Source organism: Choloepus didactylus, chromosome 10 (genome assembly GCF_015220235.1).
Source record: "Choloepus didactylus isolate mChoDid1 chromosome 10, mChoDid1.pri, whole genome shotgun sequence".
NCBI lineage: Eukaryota > Metazoa > Chordata > Mammalia > Pilosa > Megalonychidae > Choloepus > Choloepus didactylus.
Genome location: NC_051316.1, coordinates 48,950,702 through 48,971,683, shown reverse-complemented (window position 1 = coordinate 48,971,683; position 20,982 = coordinate 48,950,702). Strand labels below are relative to the sequence as shown.

At 41.6% G+C, this 20,982-nt stretch overlaps 1 protein-coding gene and 1 pseudogene across 1 annotated transcript in view; both read right to left on the bottom strand.

Annotated features, from left to right (window-relative positions):
- The window catches only part of DMRT1 (doublesex and mab-3 related transcription factor 1), a 116,077-nt gene that overhangs the window by 9,363 nt on the left and 85,732 nt on the right, over window positions 1-20,982 (bottom strand). The window lies entirely within an intron of this gene.
- Window positions 12,558-12,992, bottom strand: LOC119505147 (annotated as a pseudogene).

Here is a 20,982-nt window from a genome sequence, read left to right as displayed (position 1 = left end):
TATTTTACAATCAGATAAAGTCTTAAAGTAGCCTTGCAGAGTGTCTTCCTCACACCGAGAAGAAAGAATAACAGATGCTTTAACCTCTAAAGGGTAAAGTATGGTGGAAATCCCAACCTTGATGGGCATCTTGTTAAGGCTAAGAAAAAGGATGAAAGTTTTGGAGTCAATGCTACTGCCTGGAAAGCTGGTCCTAATGAGAGTAAGCACTGTCTTCTTACCTAAGGACCCAAAATGAGCTTGACTTCCCATATAATCCACCAGCTTGAGGTTAGTCTTCTACTTGGGATTCACATCATCTCAAAAAAACATGGCATTTTGTTTTTAAGATGTGCAACTTTAACTGCACAGTTTTTAATAAATCCTTCATTTAAAAATATTCTGATACTTTGCAACTAAATGGAAATAACAAAGTTTTGAGCCATTTCTCAAGTAGAACGTGCATAAAATTTGCAGCTTATAATCAGTAAATAAATATTATGCTCCAAATGACTATGCTAGCAGCAGGCTAGAGGATGACTCATTACTTGAAATATGTAAATTCTTTTATTTTTCCTACCTGGAGACTCTATTTTCTTCAGAAAGCAAATACTATTTCTGTTTCTGGTGGATGCTACATGCAAACCCCATCAGTGTTAGCCATCATACAATTTTAACTGTTTCCTTCTGTTTATTTCTAACTAGAATTACAGGAAATTTAAAACTAGTAATTATGAATATTTTTTCTCTAGTACAAAGAAGGAAGCAAATACCCAGGACATACCTAAATAAAACATATACCTGATGAACTCAATCAGGATAGAAATTTCAAATATCTTCATACAGGAGAATACATGCCTACTCAAAATCACACGAGTTATCTTGCCACCTAAATACAACACAGGCATGGATGGATTACAGGAGCAGGCTTTCACTGTATTGGAATGGTTTATGTTAAGAGCGAATAGAAATAAGGAAATAACAGCAGAATGTAGGTTTTTCTGAGAGATATTTCCATACTTTTTATAGGACCTCAATTGCTGAAAAAAAAATGTGGTTTTTTTTTGTTCATTTCCTTAAAATATCTTGTTTGACAGCCCCCAAGAAAGGACATCAACCCTAAAGGAATTTAATCTGTGAGCAATGCAAGGCATTCAGGGACTGCTATTGTGCCTGCCTCTCTCCAGGTGATATTTTTCATTGTTTCAGGAGAGAAGAGCTCATGCTCAGGTTTTGATAGGTATTTTAGTTGGCCTTAAAGAAAAGGTTGTCCCTTTTCTCCCCAACCGTATCCCACATGAAGCCCTAAGTAACCGTAGCCTTTCTTCAGGGGCTCCTCAGAGCAGCCACCGTGGTCTCTCTGAGTGAGAAGCTTGTGGACTGAGCCTGGTGGCACGGGTCAGCCACGCTCAGCTCTGAACTAAACGAAGTTTAATTCATTCACCAGGCTGGCTAGCATTTACCAAAGCACGAGACAATTTTTATTTAACTCTTCCTTTCCCTGGTAAACAAACTGGTTTTCCTTTCAGGATTTAGTTTCTTTTGATCCTTTAGACCAACCCCTTCCCCCCACTTCTTCCCACTCTCCCCCAACCCTACCTAGCCTACCATCCTGTCTCTATTTCATTACCACTCCATATAAGTAAAGAGGTGGCCTCACTCCCTTGCCCCCTCACTCTGTAATAATGCCTGGCAAACTGGCTGCTACCCAAAAAACACAAATAGCTTTCTCACGTCTCCCAGGACATGCTGGTCCCCAAAATCAATGGCCTGTTCTGGTCTTATTTTCTCCCTTCCCTTCCTCCTTCTGGACCACACCCTCTCCCCCATCTCTTCCTCAGTCCTCAGGACATGGTATTCTCAATCTCCAGGCTTTCTTCCTTCCCCTGGTCATCTCTTCTTGAACCCCAACTCCTAAACACAGGCTTTCTCCAAGCTGCTGGAGTTGGTCCTCTCTTGTCACACACAGCTGTAAATATCACATCCATGCAAATGCCTTCACAACTTCTATCTCTTGTCCTGTTTTCTCACTCAGAACTATTTCTGAGTATTTTAAATTATCTGCCGGATGTATCCAACTGGATGAACTTCCTAGAATGCACACTCACTAAGTTTAAGCAGAATCTACCATCTTCTCCCCAAATAACAAACCTGACCGTCCCTCCACCCTTGGGTCCTGAGCTCACCCACTCCACCAGCCAAGCCAGCTCAGGCTCTAAGCTTCAGGCATTACTTTGGACCACCCCGAACCCCCTTGACGTCCAAAGGGCTCTTCCACATATCCCTCCTCTCCAATTCCTCCCCATCCTGCCCCACCCCACCCTCGTCTGAATTCTGGCCCTCGTTACCTCCTACCAGTCTGTTCCAACATCTCGTACTGGATGCCCCATCTAGTGTCTTCTCACCTTACTTCACTTTACCCAGGGCAGCCAGTAACTCTTGTGGAGGCAGGTGTCTGACAAGATGATTGCTTGATGAAACACCTTTGGTGGCTTCTGAAAAAGTCCAAACACACTGGCCTGGCATTTGAGAAGCAATCTGATCTCCTACCCTCCCTGCACTTAAGCCATGGTGCAGCCCCACTTCTGCCCTGGATCCTAGCACATACCTTTTGATTCCCTGCCTTTGACACTGAGCTTGTGTTAACCCACTGTCCCATTTTCCACAGGTCAAAACCCAACTCAAATGCCACCACCTCCACAAATCCTCCCCTGATCTCTCGAAGCAGAAACAACTGCCTCACCTGAGCAGATTTTTTCTTTCTGGTGGCACCATCACACTTTCACTGTCTTTTTATCTTTCACTATAGACCTACAACTCCCCTGACAGACCAGAGACTTCTACAGGGTAGGACCCATGTCATATTTATCTGAGGTCCTTTGGTGGCCACCAGTGAAAAGCCTTACAAATGGAAAGCACTCAACAAATAGTAGCTGAATCACTGAATGAAAGATAGCCCTCACTGGACAAAAACCAGCTTGTTTCCCAGACCTCGACCAATCATGATAGGCTTACTAGATGAGTGTGCACGAAGAGAATGGAGGAGAGACAGTTACCACAACAAGAGAGAAGTGACAACTGCCAGTCCATATCAAGGAAGGAGCAAGGAAAACTGAAAAGCAGCTGGGGAACCAGTAGAGCTGGGAATTCAATAACAGACATGAAAATGAACTTGAGCCCTCAAGAAAGGTTCAGCATCCTGGAAGCAAGAAAGAAGAAAAGCCATTTTGAAATATTTCTGTCATCAAATGTTGGGGTGCAAGGCCATTTGACAATCTCAGGAGTAAATTTCAAATACTTGGAAAATTCATTTATGCGAAACAGATCATTTCTCAATGATGGCAAGTTAATGAGGCAACATAAGTCTATTCTCTAACCCAGCTCTTGAATGGATGTAACTACTCTGGGCACTAACAGAAATAACAGAATGACTGAAGCAAGAAGCTAGAAGCTGAAAAGGCTTACATTTTTCTCCACAATAAAGGAGTCTCATTAAACCTACTTACTACCTTAAAAAAATGTGGCAGCCAGAAAGGCTTTTTGATAGATTGCTTATTTTTCTTTCTTTCTATGTATCTATGTATCTATCTATGGGATTTCAACAAGTCAACAAATAAGCTTGGTTCATTAGACATCCTCTGCACCCAACAATGAGTGAAACCACATTCTTCGCAAGCTTACACAAAACATTCATACAAAATGACCACGTATTAGTCAGCAAAGCAAGTCTCCATAAATTTCAAAGATGTATATCCTTGAAATTTTTTGGAGTACTGGAGATTTAAGTCCATAGCCATCTTAGTCTTCTTATGAGAATAACTCCTAAGAAAGAACCTTTCAGCTCTAAAAACTGATAAACAAGAAGAATATAAATTTCACTGATGCTGACTAACAGGCCAGCATTTGGTCACAATATAATTAATTTCACCCTTAATGCTACTGTTGAAAGTATTTAAATGCCCAGGCACTGATTCCAACCCACACACTCCTCCCTAATCCCACATTCCAAGTAGATCAGGTATTTTCACACTTGGTTCATCTTCAGTGACGACTGTAATTAAATCTTTAATTTGAAAACAAGAGTGAAAGTCCAGCACTCACTGCGTTATTGACTGCCCTCGGGCTCAGGGCAAAGAGCACGCAAATAACAAATGGTGCCCTCAGCTCCTTCAAGCTTAAGTTATCTGCTAATTTCAGAAAGTACCAGCTCATCTCAAAAGGGACCAATTTACTGTGGAAATGCTCTCCTCAGGTACTTACAAGCTTTCTGGCAATCAGAAATGTTATTTAAATTGTTTAAAGTGTCAAGTTTATGTGCTCTCTGGCCTCTTGGGTACACCATAATTTTTAAAGTAAAAATTTAAGAACACATTTTATTTCATGCCCAAAGTGTTGGAAGAGGCCTCTTAGGGAGCTGTGTATTCTCAGAAACATGATGATTACTGTTGTTTTTTATTTCTTTGTCTACCTCAAGAACTAGTGAGCACTCTTCTTCAGCATAATAGAAGGCAGTGTGGTGCTAAGTGGTTATTTAATTCAACAGACATTAACTGAGCATTTGCTGTGTGCCCGACACTGTTCTAGATACTGGAGATAGAGGTGGGAATAAAACAAGTTTCTGTTCCCATAAGGAAAACACCAGCGACACCTGTAATCAGAGACATTCAGGATCAAATTCTGGCTGGGTCACTTACTAGTTATGTGACCCTGGGCAATAATTTAACAGCTCTGAACTGCAATTCCTCATCCACAAAAGGAAAACAACAATGCTAAAAGCTAGTGTAATGAAAACATACAAAGGCTCTTGACTCAAAGTAATCATCTAAAATACACAAGTTCTCTCTGCTGCAGGTGATCAATGAAGTGCTTAAATATACACCAGGAACCAGCCGAAGCAAAATCAGGAGGAAGGTGAAGTTTTTCCCCTAGTATCTGCTTGCCTGACCTTTGCGTCTCTCTCACCTCTCTGCACTTCTTTTCTGTTTTTAGGTTTCCAGTGTCCTCCGGTCCTCTCCAATCCAGGTCTCCCCTCTGCCAAATTACACCTCATCTCTTCCGTCAACCTGCTCCAGAAACAGTCCTATTCTTTCAGTATACTGCTTTGAGTTCTTTTAAGAAAAGCATCCAATTAAACTAATTCACCCAACAGGTAAATGCAGGCCTCATGCTGCTGTCATGTTAATATTTTCATTTTAATAGAGGAGACTTCGAGACATTGCACAGATGTCATCTTTAGGGGCAGAGCAAGTTTCTAAATTGTTGCCTATACCATTCTACACAGAATACACTGCTCTTAAATGGATAAATCTTCAAGTTTCAACTTTTACTCCATCCAGGTTTCAAAATGAACAGACAACCTGGAAGACACATTTTTGCAGAATGAGGGTACTGTCAACCCCTGGCCCATACCTCACCCTACACTGGAGCCACAGCCTTTCAAAGTGACTTCCCAGTGGGGTAATCTCAAACTGATAATCAGTTTCCCTTTAATTTTCCCTTCCAGGAGCTTAATTACAACGTAGTCTTTGTTGCCAACCAGAAAACAGAAATTACAATAAAATTCTTTTTCTGCTAACAGTAACTCTCAGGTTTTCTAGTGCTTCAGTGAGGCTGCAGGATTCTAATTAACTATTTGTCAGAGAACTGAATAAAATGAACTTCTAATTATTCTCATTAAGAAATATCACTAGCTGTAACACTGAACCAGAAGAAACTGAGAGAAAAGGAGAAGACACACATATCAGCATTAGTTAATTAATGTTCTTAGTAGTTAAGGAGGAAACATTGTTTTAAAATGCTAAACTGAGGTCATCCATTTATTTAAAGCACTTACCTGAAAACTTCTTGAAAACAAAGGATTTAATTTGCTTTAATAACATGTATTATTTTTGTAGAAATAAAAAGTGATATAAAAAGAGAGAAAACAAGGAAAAAAGGAAATCCAAGAAAACAGATGCCACTGATGGAAGCTGTTTTCATCGCTCGAACAGTGGAGTCTGGTGGATGCTGGTGAAATGAAACAGGGATTTCTAGGAAGGTTGGATGACTGGATCAAGGCAGGAGCTGGTAAATGCTGACTTAGGTAAGCAGACTTGCAAAATGAGGTTCAGTCCACATTTTTATTAGCATAATTGTTAATAATTGCTATCATTCATTGAGCCCCTATTGTGTCCCAGGCATGATACTTTGCTTAGCATCTCCACAAAAACTCTCTGGGGCAGGTGGGGTGGGTCTGATATCCCCAACTGAAAAACCTGACGCTCAGAGATAGTGTGTCACATGTCAAAGGCCACACAACTGCTGAGCACCAGAGCCAGGGTGTGTACCTAGGACCTGGATCCAGAACTGTCCACTATGAGCCATGGTCCACTGCAATAGGTTTCCTGAGTTTCACTCCTTACCCTGCCTACCAATGAAAAAGCCCAGGAAGCCCTCTGCAATGAACTTCCTCTTCTTCACATTCACAAAGTTGTTGCTTGAGTGAACCTCCAGAAAGCTGTGGTTTTGCTGCAAAAAGACAGCTCTGAAGTCCAAGGCATCACCTGACATGCAGGTTTGCCTTCTAAAATGAATCAGGGAGAGCAGCTACCCAAGGGACTCCAATTCCCTTATCTTTTAAATCTACTTTCCAAGCAGAAAAGACTTTGGGGATCCATAATGGATTCGGTGGAGTGGAGGGCTGGAGGTAACTTTGCTGCCTATTAGGTTATTAGGGTGTTTCTCAAAATAAAGCAGGAGTAGCTTGGCAAAACCGGGGCTACCTTTAAAAGCCACCTTGCGCTGCAGGGCCTCTGAGCCCTGGGACATCAAAGCACAGAGAAGGGACAGTCTGTCCTGGGCCAGCAGGGAGGGGCCAAGGGCCAGGTGGAAGACTGCTCCCTTCTGCTGAGGTTCCCGAATGTGGAATAGAACCATGGGATCTGGGAATCTTAGTGCTTCCAGATACTCAGGATGTCAAGAGTGTTCAAGGAATCTTTCTTTTCCTAGTTTATATGATCCTGGGGAGAGGAGAAGGAAAGGGACGCACACACACACACACACACACACACACATTTCTAATATAAAAGCTTTCTTTTCCTTTTATCAGGTTCAAGATAACGATGATGCAAACTGTTCAGCTAAGTGCACGTATCTGACAGCGGGGAGGACGGAAGGGACCCAGCAAGCAGGGGGCGAGCAGGCTCCATGGTGGGGCCTGCCCCACAGGCCTCCCACACACCATCATTTTCCCAAAGCAGAGGCATGGGAGGACCAAATCCTGTGTAAATTCATGCAGGAGTGTTTTCAGAGTAGGTAAGTAATTACCCAATTCCACCTCGTGTGACCTTCCATGAAGTCGGATGGAGACAATGAAAAATGAACCAATTCACCCCAGCAAGCTCCAGTACCTCACGGTCAGCAGTAGCAAGGGCCCTGATACATTGAGCCAGCCAGGTCCACCACTGGGGAAATCGATCAGTCAATGAAGCCAGCACCGAGTCTGGCTCATGCTCAAATCTGAAACCCAAAGTGGTTCGTAGTACAATAATACAATTTGGGGTTTTACAGTATTTTTCTTTAAGGACTACATGGTACCATGGGTAAATCATCTTTGGGGCATAAATTCCGCATTATAATGTGAGAGGGTTGAACGACACAACCTCTAACTTCTCTTCCAGCACTATAATTCTATCATTATGTTATGATTTCTCAGATCTCCACTTCTTTCAAGCTCTAAAGGTTTAAGCATCTGCTCAAGGTCAGAATTAATAGGGTACAAAACAAAGTTCAGTAATTTAGCATCAAGTGATTACTTCTGAAGCAAGAAATTCCTTACTTAATAGAGACATTCATGTTTTCTGTCATTAAGTGACTAAATACCTCCAATCACTGGGATTCAGCTGCTAAGGGGAAGGTGATTCAATTCCATCCTTGTGCCACTTTGGAAGAGTCACTTCAGGTGACATGACAAGTCTCTACGGCAAAATCAAATGTCAAGCTTATGAAAACTGTCCCAATAGAAAAAAAATGAAAAACAAACAAAAATAAATAAAATAAAATAAAAAAATGCCCTGATAACTTGGATGCAAGTAGCTCACTAGCTAACTTTCACCAATTTCCTAGCATTATTCATCTTCACAATCTTGATTGGCTCCATCCATGAATACTTGGAGTCACTGGAGGAGTGTCATATACTGCTTGGGTTTTTGTGGGATTTTTTTGCCTTCTCCTCCTCTATTTTAATGTGGTAAAATATACAAAACTTAAATTTCCCATTTTAAGTGTACAATTCAGTGGCATTAGTTACATTCACAATGTGCTACCAACATCACTATTTCCAAAACTTTTTTTTTTTAATCAGAAAACTCGTTCAAAACAGAAACTCTGCACTAATTAAGCAATAACTTTACATTCTCCACCCTCCCCCATCCCCCATCCCCTGGTAACCTCTAATCTACTTTCTGGCTCTATGAATTTGCTTATTCTAGCTATTTCATATAAGTGGAATCATACAATATTCATCCTTTAATATCTGGCTCATTTCACTCAGAAACACATTTTCTAGGTTTATCCATGTTGTAGCATATGTCAGAACTTCTATTTCTTTAGATGACTGAAAAATATGCAATTATACGAATATAACACATTTTCTTAACCCATTAGTCTATTAATGGACACTTGGGTTGCTTCCACATTTTGGCTATTGAAACACTGCTCATTTGTGCGAATCTCAACTACTGCCCAGTGTAACTTCACAGACCTGGAAGCACACACCATTAGCATGAATCGGACCATATCCCCAAACTTTCCAACAAAGGAGACAGCATATTTGTAGCCCCAGTAGAAGTACAGTTGTCTCTACAGCAAGAAAGCACGATGGATAGCTTTGCTGGTTTGGAGCTGTTATGTACCCCAGAAAAGGCCATGTTCTATGAATCCATTCTTGTGGGTACAGATATATTTGGGTGAGGACCTTTTTAATTAGGTTGCTTCAACTGAGATGTGACCCAGCCATTCAAGGTGGGTCTTAATCCTTTACTGGAGTCCTTTATGAGAGGATAAAAGGCAGAGAGGTTTGGAGAGAACTGAGAGAGAGAAACACCCCAGAGATCTAAGAGAAAATTCACAGCCACTCAGAGAGAAAGCCACAGAATCAGAAGCTGAAAGCAACGAAACCCAAGAGCAAAGGACCAGCAGACACCAGCCACGTGCCCTGCTATCTGACAGAGGAACCCTGGATGCCAGAAGCCTTTCTTCAGAGAAGGTATCTTCTTGTTAATGCCTTAACTTGGACATTTTCATGGCGTTAGAACTGTAAAATTGTAAGCTAATAAGCCCCCTTTGTAAAAGTCAACCTATTTCTTGTATATTGCATTTTGGAAGCTTTAGCAAATTGAAACAATAACCTTCTCTTTTCTGGCTTTTGACTGTCTTCTTTAGACTAGATCCTCTAGTAATGAGAAAGCGGTTACAAGAGATGAGACTCGCTAAGGCCTTTACCAGTACCTCTGCTTGTACAAGTGCCAGCACTTTTATGTGGAGATTGATTGGGATTCAGTGCGAGGTGGCTATTCGGCAGAGAGGGACTATGCTGGAGGGTCTTGTCCTGTGGCCTGTGACCCATTCTTTTACTTTTCTTGCAGTGATTACTGGACTAGAAACTGTGCTGCCACCTGCATCTCAGGGTCGGCCCAGGATGCTGGATGAGGGCCCCTCCAGAGTTATCTGCCTCTCTGGTGGAAATGTAAATGAAAACCACTGCTAGACGCCATTCTCCACCCATCAGACAGACAAAATGTACATGTTTGATAATATTATGTCAGCAAAGGCTTGGGGAAAGCAGTACTTCCACAAACTGCTGCTAGGAATGTAAACTGGTGCAGCCAGTCTTGAGACTAATTTGAGAGTATTTAATACAATCTAAAACGCATGCTTTCTTTACAATGCTCCTTCTTAGTATCTTCCCAGAAAAACACCAGCATGTGTGCACACAGAGACCACAGCACTGTCTGCAATATCAAAAAAGGGAAGGCAACATGCTTGTCAATAAATCTGGAAATCACCCAATAAACTATGATCCATTCCAAACTGTGGAACTGTATGTGTCAGTTAAAAATAATAAAGTAGACCTACACGTACTAACATGAAAGGGCTCTAGGACCAACTGTTGATTGAAAAAAGTGAAGAGTTGAGGAACAATATGTTCACTATGACACCACTTATGTTAAAAACTCAAGCAAACTATGCATTTCTAGAGAAACACTTATCTGCATGTGAATTCATAGCAAGAGGGATGGAAGGACACACAGCAAACCGGTTAGAGTTTAGCTTTTGAGGCAATTGTTAAATAAACTGTGGAAAAACTAGGCCAAAATTCAGTATGTACACCAAGAATATGGTAAAAAGTATGTATGTGTATCTTAAAAAAATCTTGTCAGGAACTTCAGAGAAAACGAAAATATTTGAAAAGATAAAGCTGCCTTATCTGCATGTTCAGAAATAAGTTCTGGAAAAAATAGTTTTCCAAAGTTATTTCTAATTGATCTCTTTTAATTTCTGAGTTAAAAAAAATACTTTTTTGGTTGAATAAAGTATGAAAGTTGCTGCGTAGCAAGTTTCATTTTGATGGAAGTATGAAACGGCTGATTGCAAACTGCTATGAAACAAAAAACATTAACTGGAATCTATATTGTTAATGTAAACCACTGTAAACTATTTCATTTTTGAAAAACTTACTTTGCAAAAGATATAACTTGTTGATAAAATCTACAGTAGATTTCATTCCTATTGCCAATTTGTTAGAAAACAGCAGGACTTTATCTGACAGAGGTCTGGACAGTTCCTGAGGTTAAGGAAGTCATTTTGGGATGTGTACTTAAGGTAACTAGATTAACTAAATTAAAGTAGTTATCATGCACCTTCCCAAACAAACACTGACAACCAGCGTGTGTCTGAAACACAACAGAATAGTAATATTTTATGACACACATTGACTTATTTTAAGTATGAGATATTATATTAGGGGTACAAATAAAGTATTTGTAATAAAGCAAACTTTCAAGTGCTTCAAAAGCAAATATGCTGGAAATGGGCTTGATTCCATGTATACAAAGAGGTGGTTACTTATGTACAAGTGGTTTGAGGTTCAGAGGGCCCTCAAAATATGCCTGCCACCCAAAGACCAAAATATCTGAAATTCCACCCATTAAAGATTCATTTCTTCGGAATAAACACCAATCTCCTTTTAAAATGCAAATCATCAGGAGGACTAGGACACAAAATCAATATTGCTTTACCAATGTTATTTCTCAAATTGTTTTCTTCAAAGGAGGGAGGGGCAAGAGGGAAGTAGACTGGCGGAAAGAAGAAAACGTAGTGTGTTGAGTCTGTGCGTTTACTGTGTGAGGATGCTGAGGATGTTGACAAAACTGCAACAGTACCATTCATTCCATTTCCTCCCTGGAATTGGTCTTGTCTGGCATGCTTTCACCTGTCATCTTTCTCAGAATTCTGGCAGGCAAAAAGTCAATCAGGAACATACAATTAAGGAGATTACAGACTTTCTGGACAACCCGTAAAAGTACCAACAACTTCTTGAGCGCTAACCATGATGTGCAGTCCTGAGCCCTTTAAGTACATTACGTCATTTAATCCACACAAGAACTAAATGAAATGCATGCTGTCACCTCAAAATTACAGATGGGAAAACCATGGTTGGGGGGGACGGGGACTTGCCGTGAGTCATGTGGCTACTAAATGGCAACCCAGGTCTAGGAGCCACCAAACTCAATGCACTGAACCATTATGCGAGACTGCCTCCCCCCAAAATACACAGGAAAATAATCAGGCCACGTATCAGGGCTTGAGCCCCAAAGCCAATCACATTTTCTGAAGGATAAGAGATACTCTTAAGTTTATCTTTTCTATAAAGATACATTGGTTAAGAAAGGTAGAAATAGCATTTTTCTCCATGGTGCATTTTCTGCCTTTCTTACCAAAACAAATCCTCTCTAGAATGGGGTACACCATCAGTAAATTGGAATCTGCTCACAGATCTTAAATACGTTATTTCCAACCAGCGCTCTATACCCCTCTTTCCCTGATATTTCCAGTGTAAAGTGAAGTCCATTTGGCAGTGGACCAGACATCTCACCATCCAATGACTTTTAGATGTTAAGGAAATAAAAACAGTTCACACCACCCAAAATCCAGGAAGTAAATTAACTGTCAGACAGCTGTATGTTAATTTTGAGGAAAACAGAGTTGGGAAAATGTACTGTCAAGTCTGCGTTTGCACGACACTCATATGAATAGACTGTGCTAGATGTCTCTGGCGCCTGACTCACACCTGCTTGGCAACACCTCTGGGCAGGCTTTAACCCTCCTCACCCTGACAGCATCTGGCACCCAGGGCAGACTATGCACCACTGATGTCCTGCCCTAGGACTTCTAACATCACAGATACAGCTGTCTTCAAGCACACATGTGCAACTCAGAAATGGGGGATGGGAGCCCCTGGAAAAATGCTTCTGCTTTATCCTCAGGGAGACAATTTTATTTATATGAAAGAGGCAATTTATTAACCCAGCATCACTTCTCTAATGTTTCGTGTTGGCAGCTGCCAACTGTTTGGCAATCTGTTCAGATCTCTCTATCACTGAGGTGTCAGTTTGTAGTCTTCATCTTGGGGCCATTTTCAGACCCTCACAGGCTTGCACGACTTAGCAGGCCATGCTCTTGGAGCCTCCGCTGAGGTGGCTGGGCATGATGCTGCTTCTCTGACATCTCCCATAGATCCTGATCATGCAGCCAACCCTAGCACCACTCAGGAGGTACAGATGCTGCACTGTGGGAGCAGCTCACATGTAGAACCAGTTCTCATCATAGAGAGCAAACTCTTTAGGCTTGGCCAGCTTCATGGTGTCTACCTATTTGGGAACTTTCAGCTTCCTGGACTTTTTGAGGATGGCTCCTAGAGCTCTGACAAACTCCTGTTGCTTCATGCCATTCACAGTGACTCCAGGCATTGTGTGGCCTCCACACAACCAGAGGAAAAGGCCAGGTGGATGATTTTGAAATGCATTCTAGGAGCTCCTCAGAAGGTCCCAGATCTAACACCTGTTGCCCTCAGTAGTGACTCTGATAAGACAACTTTATGCTGGTTTTTCCTCATTCCTCACTCTTCCTGATCACTCATGCTTGTTCCTTGGAATTATCATCCCAAACCCTACCAGCACACAAGACTTTACCATCCTGGGTTCTGCTTTCAGGTGGAACCCAAATAAGATACAGACATCCTTTATACCTCATCAGGCAGCATAACCAACTGGGGGTGAACTTTAAAGTGAAATCTGGGTTTGAATCTCAGTTTTGCCATTTATTTGCCATATGTTTTGGTGGAGTTAACTTCTTTGAACCAATTGGCTTTACTGCTGTGGTAATACAGTTTTGTGTGTGTGTGTGTGGGATTAATAGAAAAATAAGGAAATAAAGTTTCAAAAGTCTCTTTAAGAACAACTGTTATGTCAACCAAAAGATGCCAGCCACCTGCCTTCCAAGATAACAGAGGTTTTCCAGACGCCAATGGCCTATCTCCAGTGAAGGTATACTCATGTTTATGCCTTGGTTTGAACACTTTTATGGCTGTAGAACTATAAATTTGTAACCAAATAAAACCCCTTTATAAAAGCCAATCCATTTCTGGTATTTTGCATAATGGCAGCATTAGCAAACTGGAACAGGTGGATTACTATGATATACCTGGAGGAGTATAGAAAAATGTGCAATCCCTATATGAAAGAAATGATAAACTTTACTATAAAACTTCTAGCTTTATTTTATGTATTTCTATATTATTTGACTTTTTTCCCAATGAGCTTATATTACTTCCTGTAAAAAAATAAAAATAAAAATAACTTTGCTTGAAGTAATGAATTAGGAGTTACACAGAAAATAATGCAAAGCCTTCTTCAGGCACTTGTGGTCTACATGAAGTTCCAATAAAGAAATAATAAAATCCAGAGAATGAATGAAGGGAAAGAATATGTAACAGGAAACAGGACTAAATATTTTCAGTGCATGTGGTTATCTTCGTTTTCCAGTTTGCTACGACAAATTCCACACAATGGGTTGGCTTACACAATAGGGACCTATTGTCTCACAGTCTCAAAACTAGGAAAACTTGCTTCCTTGCAGGGTGGGTGGCATTCTGGTGCTGTCTTAAGCAATCCTTGAGGTTCCTTGGCTCTCCATCACACAACAACATCCTCTCCCTTTTCTTCTAGGTTCCCGCTGACTTCCTGCTTTTCCCCGTTACCTACTCTCTCTTATCTTTATAAAACCTCCAGCAATCCAGATTAAGAGCCACCCATATTCAATTGGGCCACACCTTAAATAAAGAGAACATCCTCAAGACGTCCTATTTACAACGTGTTCATAACCACTGGTAAACATCTCTAAATTGGAGTACACAACTCAATCCACCACACTGGGGAACTTTCACATTTCAAACCAAAGAGACCAGAGAAAGTTGACACTACTCCTGGAATTCATTTTAGAAACATGATTCAGGAGTTTCTGAATGGCTAATTAAAGAAGAGATCTTCGTGAATGAGGGAAACTGGGAGCACTCAATGGGGAATCAAGCTTGTCCCCAGCATATGGTGCAATCTGGGAGTAGGTTCAACAGGATGAGCAGACAAAGGAGTGGCCCGGGAGTGGTCTCTGGGACAGAGGGTGGACACCATGGGCACAGCACCTTGGAAAGGAAGACGCTGAACTCTCCAGGACGGTTAGAAGATGAGCAGTGGTTAGATCAAGATCCAGCAGTTATGTAATCAAAGAGAATTCTTAGGAAGAGGATACACAGGGATGAATGGAGGCTCCCTGGTACCCTGGAGCTAGCCCTAACATTCAGGGGGCCGGGGCAGCTCAACCACAAGGGGAGGGGCGGATTAGAGGGCCACCCCACCGCCTCACAGACCATTGACAGCCTTTGACCAAAGAGACTAGAAAACAAGGATATTAGAGTATTAGTGCTTCACTCAAAGAGACATTATTGAAATGGCCCAGCAAGCCCCATGGAAAAGGCATGGAGGAAAATAATGGCTTGTCCAAAAGAAGGAAAAAAAGGAAAATCATGAGATAATTCTTTCAACTAGTGTTAAATGTGAAACAGCTATTCCTTAATTATGATGCCACCAAAAACTCTGCACTATGTGTGTCCCAGCCATGAAAGGTCAAGACCCTCTGGTCACTGATTTGCTAAAGGGATGCAGCCATTTCAACAGTTTTCTCTCAATTGCTAAACTAAATAAATACATCAGCACACATCCTTCATAAAGAAGTAAAGCCAAGCACTCGAAACAGAAAAATACATGCCCCCAAATTTGTTTTTTTTTGGCTCATAAACTCCGGGGGGAACGAAGCATAATCTCTTCTTAGAGCTTATATTAAATAGTGGTTTAAGAAAAGCCTGACATCCAGAATTGGTATAATTACAATAAAGTGACTGCAGACTTGAAAATGACTTAGGGATTGTTTCACTTATTTGGGGGTGGGAGGTATTTTTTACAATACACCGATACACAGAGTTTCCTCTCTGAGCAAAGTACTGTACTCAGGATTAAAAAAAAGTGAGCAAATCATTTGCCTCCATTTCCTAGAGACAAACGTTTGGTTTGATAAGTAAACAAAAAGTCATTTCTATTCAAAAGACTACTTGGATGGATATACACAGTTCTGATTTACTCCAATGGACCTGGAGGGCGTGTAATTTATTACAGCCCACTTAGTGCTGTAACAACTGCTTTTCAAAACCCGACAATCATTCATGAAAATGAACATAGGGACTCTCTTTGCAGCATAAACCTCAATCGCCTCAGGCAAGTGCTGATACAAATGTAGTACAAGGCACTGCAAGACCTGTATACGAAGCTAGCAATTACTCTGGTATTTAACCCAATCCATTGCTCATCAGAAAAGCGTTTAGCACAAGAGTCAGACCTAGACAAGCTGACAGGGCACACAGCCACTTAACTGTCCCCTCCAGCGATTACACTCTCAACCCAAGAGTCTTGTCAAATTAAAACAACTATGCATTGACTTTTAGCTTCTGTAAACACTAAAGGGTGACTGACAACTTTGGGCTGCAACCAGCCAGGCATTATCATCCCCTCCTCTTTATCCCCTCCTCTTTCTGCTTATCTGCACTTAGCTCTGGTAGCCTCTTTCTTTAGGAATATTCCTACAGGACACCCGTAATTTCCATGCTTTGCTCCTGAGGGCTCACCTAAGGAGGTTCAGTCAGTCCCTGCATATAAAGCAGCTATAGGTGACCCTTAAAAACTGGGTATTTTAAAAATGAGTATTTGTTGCTTTCGATTAGAAAAAATTCTAGTCACTTCCAGTTAGGAAATGAAAACTAGCCACAGACTTTTACACACACTGCAATTCTCACAGCTCTTCTATGAATTCCATTCTCCTTCCCTTCAGCACAGACAACAGGAAGGGACAGAAAACAAAAATAAAGAAAACAAAAGAAAATCTGTTCACCGCGGAGATGTGGGCCAAACTTCCAGGCTTGTGCCGGGGATTCAATGTCTGATGCTTCCTCACAGTAAAAGGCCACAGGCAAATGTCAAACATTAACCCGACTGCCACGTGTCTCACTTGGTAGGGTTTTTCCCCCGTGAGCAGAGGAAACGGCTTGTGCTGTGGTTTTATGTAAGTAATACTTGGCCCCACCACCCAGCTCGCAGCCTAGTAGGCTGTGAATAGCCCCCTCCCCCTCCCAGAAGAAAAGCAGCAAAGTTGCTGCCCCACAGCCCAAGGACAAGTTTTCCACCCTGGGAAAGTACTGTCATTCTTGGACTAAGCTCAACCAAGTTCTAGTTTAATACTTCCAGCTGCTATTTTTAAAAAGTGTGTGTCACAGGTTACGTGTAAGGATCGCTAATGTTTGTCAGTGTTCACTCAATTAGTCCATCAGTAACACTGCCACAACCTGACAGGTTATTTGAATAAGGGCTGACGTTCCCACCAAAATTATACTTTTAAAATGGTGCCTGTTGAACCTGTGGTACTTGTGTCACTCCTGTGTTCTTGGGTTCAAAGTCTGCAATGCCCCTTCCTGACACTCCAAAAGCCCGTAAGAAAGTAGCCTCTGCCTAACTGTCTAAGGCAGCACCATTCAATGGAACTTTCTGTGGTGATGGAAATGGTCTACCTGTGATGATGGAGATGTTCCATTTGTGTACCATCCAATATGTCAGTCACCAACCACATGGGGCTAGGGTGACAGAGGAAATGAATTTTTAGTTTTAGTTAACTAATTAAAATTTAAATACCCCTTGTGGCTAGTGACTACTGTGCTGGACAGTGCAGGTCTAAGATATCAGGCTGAAAACAAATTTCAACACTGGTGTGGCAGCACGAGAGGTTAGAAAGTGCCCCAGAACAATGAGTCGGGAGAGATGAGACCCTGCCCAGTTCTGCCACCAGCTCTGTGACCTATACTCACTATTAAGCAATTTAAAATAAGGTCAATGGTTTCTGCTCTACCTACCTAATAAAAGTGTTGTTAGGGTTAACCAAAATGATAAATGCCAAAGTGATTCAGAGAGTAAGAAATTATTTTTCTTATCCAGCTGATGTGTGATGGACACGAGCCAGTTTGTGACTGCCAACCATGGTAAGTCTACTGTGAGGTTACCTTTACACTGGTTCATAACATGTGGAAATAATGCATTGGTTTCTCATTCATGCCCCTAGGTGTGGAGGCCCAAAGAATTCCCTGCCATATTCACCAGGAAAATTGGCAAAGACTCTAATGTGTAAAGGTGTATCAGAATTAAATTGCCTAAGGTTACACTGAGCACTTCAAGGGCAAAGATGGCAATGAACTAGAAATTCTTTTCCCAAATTCAGATATAGGAAAGAAAAGAAAGGGAAAAAAAGGAAGAAGAAACCATTCCACTGGGAGGAAAAGGAGGAAGAGAAGACAATGTGGAAAAGAAGTGCTCCGGGTAGAGGAGTGCAATCGACTGCTGCTGTCTCCAACGCTGAGAAACATGCAGCTCTGCAAAGCCCACCTGCAGGTCAGGAGCCCAACACAGGCCAGACCCAGCATGTCCAGAGCCTGGGAGGTAAGTGATCTGCAAACACCAGACATTAAACAGTTAAGACTGGAAAACATACTACGACACTACTGTAAATAAACATCTATAACACTACTGGCCCAAGAAACCTCTGCATCCTTCTCTTATTTCTCAAGACACTTGGAGACATAATACCTGTTCCAGTTAGCTAACACTGCCGTTGTGCAAAATATCAGAAATGGATTGGCTTTTATAAAGGGGGTTTATTTGGTTACAAATTTACAGTCTGGAGGCCATGAAAATGTCCAAATTAAGGCATCAACATGAGTATACCTTCACCAAAGGAAGGCCAATGACATCCGGAAAACCTCTGTTAGCTGGGAAGGCATGTGGCTGGCATCTGCTGATCCTGGGTTGTGTTCTAGCTCCTCTCTCAGCTCCTGTGCTTTCTTCAAAATGTTGCTCTTGGGGCGTTTTGTCCTCTCTCAGCCTCTCTAGAGCAAACAATGGGCTAGCATCTCCAAAGTGTTAGCAAAAGTCTGCTTTCAACGGCCGTCTCCAAAATATGTCATAGCTGCAACACAGAGCTCCTTCTGTCTGAGCTCGTATAGGCTCCAGTGATTTAATTAAGACCCATGCTGAATGGGTGGAGCCAGACCTCCATGGAAATAATCTAATCAAAGGTATTACCCACAGTTGGGTGGGTCACATCTCCATGGAAACAACCTAATCCAAAGATTCCAACCTAATCAACACTAATACATCTGCCCTCACAAGACTGCCTTAAAAAACATGGCATTCTGGGGGACATGATACATCCAAACTAGCACATACCCTTTAATTACATTAGCATAAAAGAGGAAAATACCACCACCAGAATTGCTCAATGTCCATATACAACACATTCCTCTCAATTACAGTAGGTGCTACTGATTATAGACACTCATGTGTTAAGTTGAAAGAGCTGGAGACCAGCGGGGATAAAATACACATTTCACCTTGAGGATCTTGCTATAAATGATGTTCACTGGATCTTGCACCAGTTTTTGAATTCAAAATAAAATCAAGCCCCTCCATATAATGGAATATTATTCAGTCGCAAAAAGGAATGAAGTACTGATGCATGTTACAACATGGATGACCTCTGAAAACAATATGTTAAGTGAAAGAAGCCAGACATCCAAGTCCACATAGTGCATGATTCCATTTATATGAAATGCCCAGCATAGGGAATCCATAGACAGAAAACAGACTAATAGTTTCCAGGAACCAGGGGAAAATGGGGAGTGACTGCTCATCAACACAGGGTTTCTTTTCAGGGTGATGAAAATGTTCTGGAATTAGATAGTGGTGATAGCTGCACAACTTTGTCAACATACTAAACACCACCAAATTGTACATTTTAGAAGGGTGAATTTTATGGTATGTGGATTATAGCTTAATAAAGCTGCTATAAACAAACAAACCAAGCACATTTCACCTTTCTAGCCATATTGAATAACAAAGGCAACACATGTCTGGAAAAGGGCTGCATATTTGAAATATTTATCCACAGAGTTTGCTTGTAATCTGGTTTCTCTAACTTGCAGAAGGAAACCCTTCCATAGGTTTATGGAGAAGACCTCAACCAAGTCTTGGATAAGAGCAAGGCAGCTCAGCGCCTAGCTACTCCATTCCAGACTCTGTGGAGGCCTAGCAGCAAAGGCTGTCTTACGGGGAAGGAAATGGCATGTGTTCCTAAGACTCTGCTGACATTTAGGGAGAACTGCAACAGGCTCTCTGCCAAGGTTCAGCTCCTGGAACTTCAGCTAGGCCCAAAGGCACATAACTGGCACTCGATGAATATATTACTTGGTTCTTTTCTGGGGGAGGGGAAGTGGATTGGGGAAAGACTGAGAGGAAATAGCCAGGAGCTTCGTGATTCCCTGTTAACCCGGAAAACCTATGAGAGACAGCTGAATAAAATGCACGAAAAGTGCAAATTTCCATTTCAATTCTGAGCAGCAGTGAGTTAATTTTCATTTGCTGTTATAATAATGTACCTAACCTATAAAACATGAAGAAATACGACTATGTTGACCTTTCTGGACCTATGAGTTACCTAACCAGAGGAAGGAACAATACAGTTACTATGTTCAAGGATAAATTATAATCCAGAAACCTTTCACTGAGAAATTCATGAATAACTTCAACCAAAATGCAAAACAGCTCTAAGTATGATCAGTACTGACTCCTAACAGCTACCATTCTTGTAGAAATCAAAATGAAACAACTCTCAAAACAGCTAAAAATGTTTAGAGACAGTACCATTCTCCTTTGTCTGCTTTTCATTTTTGCCTTCTACCCCAGGGCCCTAAAACTGTGGTTCAGAGAAGACACGGAAGTATAGGTTGCCAGATTTAAAAAATAATACAGGATGTTGTGTTAAATTTCAATTTCAGACAACCAACCAACAGTTTTTATTGTGAGTAGGCCCCACGCAATGTTATCTGAAATTCAAATTTAACACAGCCTCCTGTCATTTATCTTGCAAACCTAATGAACTGATTGCACCTGTTGGGCCAACCACCTCGACAAACACTGGCCCTAGGCTTATTTGGGCTCTTCCCTCCCTCTCCAGAAACAGAAGCCAATGGAAGGCTTCGGTCTCCTGTACCGCCCCTACAGGCCAGCATCGTGCACTTGAAACCGTTCCCTGAACCGCTTCAGGTGACTTCCAAGTGGCACGTTAATCAAACTCCAGTAAGAAGACAGGGCATCTAAGAGGAAACACAAGCTGAAAAAGAGCAAAGGGCCGTGCAGGGAGGTTTCAGACTTACCTCTGCATGTAAAGTAGGGGATGGGACCCTACACTCTATGCAGGTGTAAATGGGGGCGAGACCCTGGATTCAATGTAGAATCAGCTGTGTAAAGACCACAAAATGGT